This window comes from Cavia porcellus, unplaced genomic scaffold (genome assembly GCF_034190915.1).
Source record: "Cavia porcellus strain 051 isolate PalLab524CR breed Dunkin Hartley unplaced genomic scaffold, mCavPor4.1 scaffold_23, whole genome shotgun sequence".
NCBI lineage: Eukaryota > Metazoa > Chordata > Mammalia > Rodentia > Caviidae > Cavia > Cavia porcellus.
In genome coordinates, this window is record NW_026947506.1 from 11891191 (window position 1) to 11900388 (window position 9198).

Sequence of the window (9198 nt, forward strand, 5' to 3'; positions counted from 1 at the left end):
AAATTTTTACCCTGTCCTTGATAACACTTTCATATTGGCTTCATTTTTCTCAGACTTCAAAAGTCTATGGCTGTTCTCACAAACCTATTCTGTGAGCAGGGGTGCCAATAGCAGGATATACAACATAGAGGGTCTTTTAAATAATGAAGTATATTCAGAAATTATTTTGCACTGTTCTTTACAATACACAGGAATTTACCAGGTGTTTGGAAAGCCTTTCTCCAATGAGGCACATCACTACACATCTCTGAATTCTCAGGGCCTTTGCCACCATTATTCAGCCCGCGGATCAAGGCTGTGGTCCTTGCCTGGAGAGGGCACGGGGATGGGTGGCTGGGCAAGAGAAAAGAGAGATGGACACAAGGCGGGATTCCATTCAAGGCTTATTTATTCTTAAAATGGCTACAACTTATATAGGGTGGAGGCGGGCCAATGGGGCAGGAAGAGGGCACAGAGTGTTACCTGATAGGTCATTGTCACATCTGGATATATGATGTAAGCAGGAGAGGATTATGGGCAATGTAGGCAGACATGAGGATCATGGGAAATGTAGGCAGACACAGCAGAGGCCCACAGGGGGGCGAGATAAGGTGGCAGCAGTGAGATATCCTGCTCCCTACATCTCCTCCCTTTTTATTATATTTTTTAGGAGTATGGCAGGCCCTGTGAGAACAGTGCCTATCTTGGGTCAAGGACTCTTCATATGTACCAAATTGAGCCTTATCTGTCATGGGCCTGCAGGATAGCAGTTGGTCCTGTGCCTGTCTTAGGTGTTCGATGGCATAACATATGTGTCCTAGTTGCCGGTCTCTGGCTGCCTGTCCAGTACCTCAGCGCATTGGGGCCACATCATTATGTGGACCATCAGTGGATGTTCTTTCCTGATAAGTTTGTTGTTCTACTATCTCCAATTGATGGTAATGTACCTGAATGGGCTTTGCCATAAACGTGTCAATCCTGTTATTAAGGAGTGTCACAATCCTCTGGAAAATACAAGGGCCTACAGTAAGGAGTAGCAATAAAGCAGCCAGGGGCCCCAAGAGGGGGGCAATGTAAGGGAAGAGACCCCCCCCCCACATGGAAGAGAAGGTCATTTCTCTGAGGCGTTCCTTTTCTCTCTCTTTGAGGCGCTCTCTTAGTTAAGTCATGGACTCTCTGATGACTCCTGAGTGGTCGGCATAAAAACAGCATTCTTCTTTGAGAGCAGCACATAAGCCACCCTCCTTCATAAATAGGAGGTCTAGTCCTCTTCTATTTTGTAGGACTACCTAAGATAAAGACATCAGAGATGCTTGTAAAGCCACTACAGATGTTTCTATTTCTTTTAAATCTTGATCTACTGCTGTCTGTAATTGAGCTAGATGCTGATTTCCCAACACTAGAGCTGTAGTCCCTGTTCCTATTCCCATTGCGACTCCTAACCCTAGTAATACAGCTAAGGTGAGTGTCACCAAGAATAGCCAACAGGATTGGGTGAAATCAGGTTGGGTATGATTTACAGCCGTGTATGCCCCTTTAATCAAACTGAATAGGTTAGAATGTGAATATTGAGGGTCAGGTATATGATCTGCCTGGTGTGGGGGGGCTAGAGAAATGCTTATGGTTGGGTGACTTCTGTGGTTGTTTGAATAGCAGTACCAGGATCTGTATTACACTGCTTGTATTTTGGATTTGGATTGTAATTTGGCTATAGAACAGGATTTGGGCCTATGGACGTGGATGCAACCTGTAGGGAAACCTTTTTTATGAAAATAAGATTTCCCCTATCTTTGCCTGACTTATAGACTCAAAGTCCCCAGGTGCATCCTGTCAGCCAGCCAGGGTCCTCCGGAGTGGTGACAGTGATGTTTAGAACCTGACAGGGTCTTTGATTTGCTGGTGGGTAGTCATCTAGGCTGCACCCCAGCAGCCCCCATGTCAGTTTAAGGTGTTTATCTGGGAAGGCAGTTTGCCATCCTGTTGCAACTGTTTCACAGCCCCAACGAGCACAAAAATATTCTCCCGGGGAATTCCAATATGATCTGCCCCCTGTTGCTGCTGGATAAAGGTAGAATTGACTTTGTCTGGGACATTGGAGCCCCGGAAAGAACCAACAGGATGTGGGCACAAACCATGGACTTCCTGATCCTACCCAAGTCCAAACCATCTCTTGGTCATTCCAGCGGCTAAGCTCCTATTTCCAGGGTTGATGGGGGTTGCTATCCATTAGATGTAGTTGTGTCAAAAGTCCAACAACGGTCCATAAGGTTTTGAGAGGTTGCACCATCTGTAAGAGAACACAGGGGATTGTGCCTCAGAAGAGGATGTTATTCCTGGGCGTCACATAGGGTCCTCGATAAAGGGATGTCTACTTGTTTTATCAGCTGTCTGGGGAGCCATCTAGCTCCTTTTTCCTGTTTGGAGTAATGCACACAGAGCCTCGTCCCCAGATGAGGACTGGGTCAGGGCCATTCCATGTGTTGGTTAGGGGATCTCTCCACAGCACAGATGCAAATTGTGTTGCTGACTATGTGTGCAAGAAAGGAGATGCCGCTGAGCAGCCTGAGGCATCCAGGGATAGAAAATTCAAAATAAAGAGAGCATGTGAGAGAATATTTCTAGGAGACCCTCGGGTTGGGTACCAGGTTTCCCCTTTTATTTTATCTATAGTGGATTTGAGGGAGCGATGTGCACGTTCAACAATACCTTGTCCTTGAAGATTGTAAGGTATACCTGTGGTGTGGAGAATATTAAGGCACTTACAAAATTTGGCAAAGGAGGTACTAGTACAGCCTGGGTCATTGTCAGTCTTGAGCTGTTGGGGACATCCCAGAACCGAGAGAGCTGATAGCATATGGGCTATATGTTTAGTAGCCTCTCCAGTCTGGAGTGTGGCAAAGATGAAACCACTGTATGTATCAACAATTACATGTATATATTTTAAGTTGCCAAATTCATTAAAATGAGTGACATCCATCTGCCACAAGGCATTGGGGATTAAACCTCTTGGGTTGACTCCCAGGTGTTGAACAGGCAAATGAATAGCACAAGAGGGGCAATTTTTTAGAATTTGTCTGGCTTGTTTCCAAGTAACGTTGTGGAGGAGACAAAGGGTTTGAGCATTGAGGTGGTGTAACTGATGAGTTAGTTGGGCCTCAGATACCTTAGAGTCTTCTGTGGGCTCAAAATGGGTCATGAATACCTGTGTCCGTGTGGCAATATCAGCCAAATGATTTCCCTGAGCATGGGGACCTGGGAGGCCAGAATGAGCTCGCAAGTGGCCAAAGAAAAACTTATGATTGTGAAGCCGAATCATGTCCTGTAATTGCCTGAATAGGTTTGCAGCTGGGGAGGCATGGCTTATGGTTGGAACAGTTTCTAATAATGGAACAGACTGAGTGACATAGGCACTATCAGTAAACAATTTGAAGGGTTGATTGGGGTAAGCAGTAAAAACTGCAAGAATAGCCTGTAGTTCTGGCAACTGCATGGATGATGTATCTGTCTGGAGGGTAAAAACACTGTTTTGTGCTACGTAAGCAGCCCTGCTGGAGGAGGAACCATCAGTGAATAACACTGGAGCATCGGGAAGAGGCTGTAATCTTGGGGAATACGAACGGGTGACGGTTAGCAAAATCAATCAACTTATTTGGAGGGTAATGGTTATCAATGTCCCTGAGAAGGAGGCTATAACAATAGGCCATGGCTCAGTGGTCTGGAGTAGCCAGTCTACTTGATCTTTGGTGAAGGGTTGAATGATGACATACGGTTCCATTCCAAAATAATATTTTCCTAGCCTTCTGCCTTGAATTATCAGGTCAGAGACTGCTTGGTAGTAAGGCAATAATACTCTCTTTGGGGAGACTGGCAGATGAAGCCACATAAGAGGAGCTTGTTGCCAAAATACTGCCATGGGACACAGTTTTGTATTAAAAATGAGATATTGTAGTGGCTTATTATAATCTATGAAGTAGACAGTTTGTTGATCGATAGCCTCTTCTACTGTATGGAGTGTTTTTCTAGCATTGGGTGTGAGCTCTTGGGGGGAAGTTGGGTCAATGTCTCCTTGGAGGACCTCATAAAGGGGTTGTAGATCATGTTTGGTCAATTTTAAATGGGATAAAAGCCAACTAATATCACCCAGAAGCTTTTGAAAATCATTAAGTTTTATCTTAAGGCCATCAAGCCTTAGTTGAGGCTTTGGAGAAAACACCTGAGTGCCTTGTAACTGAAAACCCAAATATGTATATACATATGGGTCAGTAAGCTGGACCTTGTCAGGGGCTATTTGAAGCCCAGCCTTTTGTGAGGCAGTTTGTAGTGCTTGGTAACACTGTAAAGTCTGGCCTTGACTCTCTCCTGCCAAGAGGATGTCATCCATATAATGGGAGATATGTATATTTGGCCAATGATCTCTAACTAGCTGTATTACGGCATCAACAAAAGACTGGCATAGCATGGGGGGAGTTAACCATCCCTTGTACTCGCCATTGAAATCTTTGCATAGAGGCTCTAAAATTAATTGATGGGAGAGTGAAGGCAAAATGCTTTTGGTCATTTGGATGTAAGGGAATAGAAAAAAAGCAACCTTTAAGATCTATGACAATTTTAAAAAATCCCAAGGGAATGGCACTGGGTGAAGGGAGGCCTGGCTGTAGGGGTCCCATTAAGACCATGGTCTTATTTATTGCCCTAAGGTCTTGTAGCAGCCTCCATTTCCCCGACTATTTTCAAATAACAAAGATAGGTGTGTTCCAAGGGGAATCACTAGGGACAATGTGGCCAGCTGCTATGGTGCTGTAAGCTTTTCAGAGGTAAGGGGCCATTGATAGACCCAAACAGGTTTGTCTGACAACCAGGTAATCTCTTTTGCATGGGCCTCAGGAGTGTCAATGACCCCTATTGAAAATGGCCTAGGCCTGTTTTAGAGGGGTTTGGGGTTGGGGAGATAGGAACTTTAATGCCTGAGCCCTGTTTACCTAAATCTTGATTAGGAAGGAATCCCTGAGTGAGCATTTGTTTGGTGACTATTATATTAGGGCTGCCCATCATCATTCCCATTTGAGTTAGCAAATCTCAGCCCCACAAGTTAAGGGGTAGCCCTTCCACAATATAGGGCTGTATGTGTCCTTGATTGTTTTCTTTATCTTTCCAGGTAAGTAGACTGACACTACATTGTGGATTTTTATATTGTCCAATCCCTTGCAAATGTGTCATAGTGGTTTCTAAGGGCCATGTGGGAGGGCAGTCCTCCTTTCTAATGACTGTTACATCAGCACCTGTATCTATGAGCCCTGAGAAACTTTTCCCTTTGAGCAATAAAGCCATAAGAGGTTTATCTTTGGTAATGAACTGAGCCCAATAGATATCTGGAGACCCAAGGGAAGAATTTCCCCTATAGGAAGCCACAGCTGCATTAGGAGTTTGGACTAAAGGCAATAGCACCAATTGAGCAATACGTTGTCCTTGACTAATGGAAATTAGGCCAGAGATAGAGGATGCCATGACAACAATTTCACCAGTATAGTCATTATCTATGACTCCTGGGACAATTTGTAACCCTTTTAAGATTGTGCTGCCGCATCCAAGAACTAATACACAAGGGTCCTTGGGAAGGGGGCCAAAAATCCCAGTAGGAATGGCTTGCATTCCCATGTCAGGAGCTAAAACAGTGTTGGAGGCAGAACAGAGGTCCAATCCTGCGCTTCCTGGTGTGGCACAGCGGAGGTTTGAAATGTATTGTTTTGTGCTGGGTTGTTTTGTCATGGGACAGACATTATAGCCCTGGAGGTCTGTCTGGGGTTGGGGGGTCTGGGGCTGATCCCCGTGTCCCATTTCCCTGCTGAGGGAGGGGATTGCCATCTATGTCTGTTTTTGATCTGCATTCATTAACCCAGTGGTATCCCTTTCTTCATTTTGGGCACAAACTTGTGGTTTTGGCCTTGGGTTACTGTGTTGGGACTTTTGGGCGGTAGGGCAGACTCTGGCAAAATGGCCTGTCTGATCACATTTAAAGCATTTGCCATTATTTGTTTTCCCTCCTTGCTTGCGTGCAAGGAAGATCTCATTTACAGCTGAAGCCAAGGCTAAGCCTTGATGGTAGGCGGGGCCTATATCAGCACACAGGCGAATATAACCTGAAAGATCCTCCTTTTTTCTATGTGGTTTAATAGCAGCCTGGCAGGCAGAATTAGCGTTCTCATAAGCCAATTGTTTAACAAGGTCACAGTTATCCCCGGAGGTGCCAAAGAGATGCTCAGTTGCCTATAAGAGGCGATCAACGAAATCAGGGAAGGGTTCCTGGGGTTTTTGTTTTATTTTTGTAAGAGAAGAAGCGACTCCACCAGAGGGAACTCTTTTCCATGCTTTGCTTGCTGCCAGAGTGATCTGAGCAAAAAGGCTTGCCTCATATCCCATTTGGGCTTGTTGTGTAGCATATTGACCCATTCCTGTTAGCATGGGAAGAGTATAATGATTTTTCCTGATAGCACTGTCTTTAGCTTAAAGTTCACATTAGTCTTGGAATTCCACCTTCCAGAGCAGATAGTCGCCCTCGAAAGTGTAGCTCTGGCTAAATCCTTCCAATCATTAGGCGTAATCCAGCCTTGGGTTAAGGAATCTAAGACCACAAGGGTGAAGGCTGCTGTGGGACCATATTGGGATACTGCGTTTTTAATTCTTTTAGGGCAGTTACTGGGAACAGTGTATGGGCCCTATTGGCCCTTGGCGCTAGGGGTAGTGGGTCTCTGTCTGTATCACTACCATGTGAGTCAGACTCATTCTCTTCCTCACTATTATCAGTTTCTATATCTTGTCTCTGTAAACGCGGTGGCTGTCTGTTTTGTTTCCCCTTGTTGTTGTAGTGGCCTGTGGTGCATCCCTTCCATGTTCCTGGCTTGGGGATCGATCCCCACATCTAGTTCGTCTCTTTTGTCTCCCCCTTTTTCTAATTGTTTCACTGTAACCCTCTTGTGGACTGGTGCCAACTTGGGTGGGTCGAGTTGTCTCCCCACCAGTTTGTGAGTCATCGCCACCCATGCCAATTTGAGCAGTTTCTGTTACTGGAAACAGTAAGGGATGCGCATTTTTAAGGCATCTGACTTTGGAGGGTAGGTTGTCTCTGTAACTGGGAACATCATCGTGGCCAGACCACGTGGCAGACTGAGATGGGTGCCACCTTAGGGAGTGGCAGACCAGAAACGGCTGCCATCTTAGGGGGGTTTGTGTGTCATTGTGTCAGCAGCTCAGACATTAAAGTCCAATATAAAAAAGCAGTTACCGGAACATTTTCTGGGCCAAAAACCCCATAGCAGTCTTTGAGAGCATTTCCAACTCTTTTCCACCTATTTGAATTAATGGTGCCCTCTAGAGGGAACCATGGACACACTGAATGTATAAACTGAAAGTACTGTAGCAAGTCTTTAGTCTTAACCTTGTTCCCTCTAATCTTGAGTGACTCCCTGAGGCCACTGACAAACAATTTGTGTTCACTAAGTGCTTGCCCCATGCCAGTAGAGAGATAAGGTCCATTCACCTACCATGATTCACGCGAGACGTAAGGTGGCCATCCGCATGGATCACAGGGACAAAGCCCTTAAATCAGTCACGCTGGCCAGCACTTTACTCCAGTGAATGAATGGTCCTGCATCATTATCCTTCATGCCAGGTCAAGCCCACATGCTGGGTGCCACTTGATCTGGCCCACAGATCAAGGCTGGGGTCCTCACCTGGAGAGAGGACAGGGATGGGGGGCTGGGCAAGAGAAAAGAGAGATGGACACACGGTGGGATGCCATTCAAGCCTCATTTATTCTTAAAATGCCTACAACTTATATAGGGTGGAGGCGGGCCAATGGGGCAGGAAGAGGGCACAAAGTGTTATCTGATAGGTCATCATCACATCCGGATATATGACATAAGCAGGAGAGGATTATGGGTAATGTAGGCAGAAATGAGGATCATCGGAAATGTAGGCGGACGTGGCAGAGGCCCACAGGAGGGCGAGATAAGGTGGCATCAGTGAGATATGCCACTCCATACACCATTACCTGTCATGAGGATGGAAATACGAGAACATACTATAAATTTAGGTGATCACTATAAATACAAAATGCAGAAGTTTAAGTTGAGCCATTGTGACGATGAGGCCCTGCATTACAGACATTCATAAACTTTGAACATTCTAGATCTGCTACTCAGAGGAAATAGAGCAGAGACCTAGATCATTACTGCTCTGCAAGCCACAAAAAGCATCAAAGTCAGGGCTGGGGATTTAGCACAGTGGCATAAGTGCCTGCTGTGAATGCACGCGGTTGTGAGTTTGATCCCCGGTACCGATAAAAAGGAAAAAGACAAAAAAAAAGCATCAGAGTCAGGGTCTTCCCAAGCTCCTTCCTATGCCTATGATTGTGGAGTTACCAGGCCAGCAGTGAATTTCAAAGATGATACTCGAGTCTGCTGCAGTCATTGTGAAGCCAGGGTTCTGGGGACCAAAATGACCCTTGCCAACAACTAAGAGGCAAATGGACAGTGAATGACCCATGGCCAATGCTGGAGGAACTCAGGAGGTGGGCTAACTAACTACCTGAAGCTCCAGACATGGGAAATACTCTTAAACACTTGTAACTGGTTTCACCCAATCCACCCTATTTCTGGGCTCCCATCCACAACTTCAGCATTCCATGGCTCCAGGGTCTCTCAGGTTTTTTGCTAATCAGCCCACAGGACATTGAAAGTACTAAATGAGATCCAGCAAGTGTTTTGCTACCAGTATTGTACCCAGAACAGGTAAATCATGTTGAGACACTAGAAGAGACAGAAGTCACAACCAGCAATGGCTCGTCTGATTTGACAGTTCATACAACCCGCCTCTTCATCACTGATCGACTCCTGCTGTACTACCCTCCTTCTGAGTCAAGAATAAACAAGGAAAGGAACCTCTCCCTGCAAGAGAGGATTGAAAATGATAGACTGCAGTGCAGAAACTTCTGGAGCTGCCATCCCTCTACAGTGGTGAACTCACTTTGACAGAACAGTGTTTGTACTGAAGAGCTTTACCTCACGCTTTTATTTTCCAAATGCATTTTATTTCATGGAAAAAAGAATAAACCAACTAAAATGAAATACAAAAAGGTCAATCAGGGGGCAACACTGGTACATACATTGCACATTGTCATCCCCAGAGCATTCACCCAGAGCAAGCCAATTGTAAAAAATTTCC

At 45.4% G+C, this 9198-nt stretch overlaps 1 long non-coding RNA gene across 1 annotated transcript; it reads right to left on the reverse strand.

The window, feature by feature from the left end:
• Positions 1-370: 370 nt before the first annotated feature.
• Positions 371-7736, reverse strand: LOC134472317 (uncharacterized). The gene is made up of 2 exons (XR_010042154.1): positions 7518-7736; positions 371-2266 (listed from the first exon to the last, which is right to left on the reverse strand). It is a non-coding gene; the product is annotated as an uncharacterized LOC134472317 (long non-coding RNA).
• Between the last annotated feature and the right edge of the window lie 1462 nt (positions 7737-9198).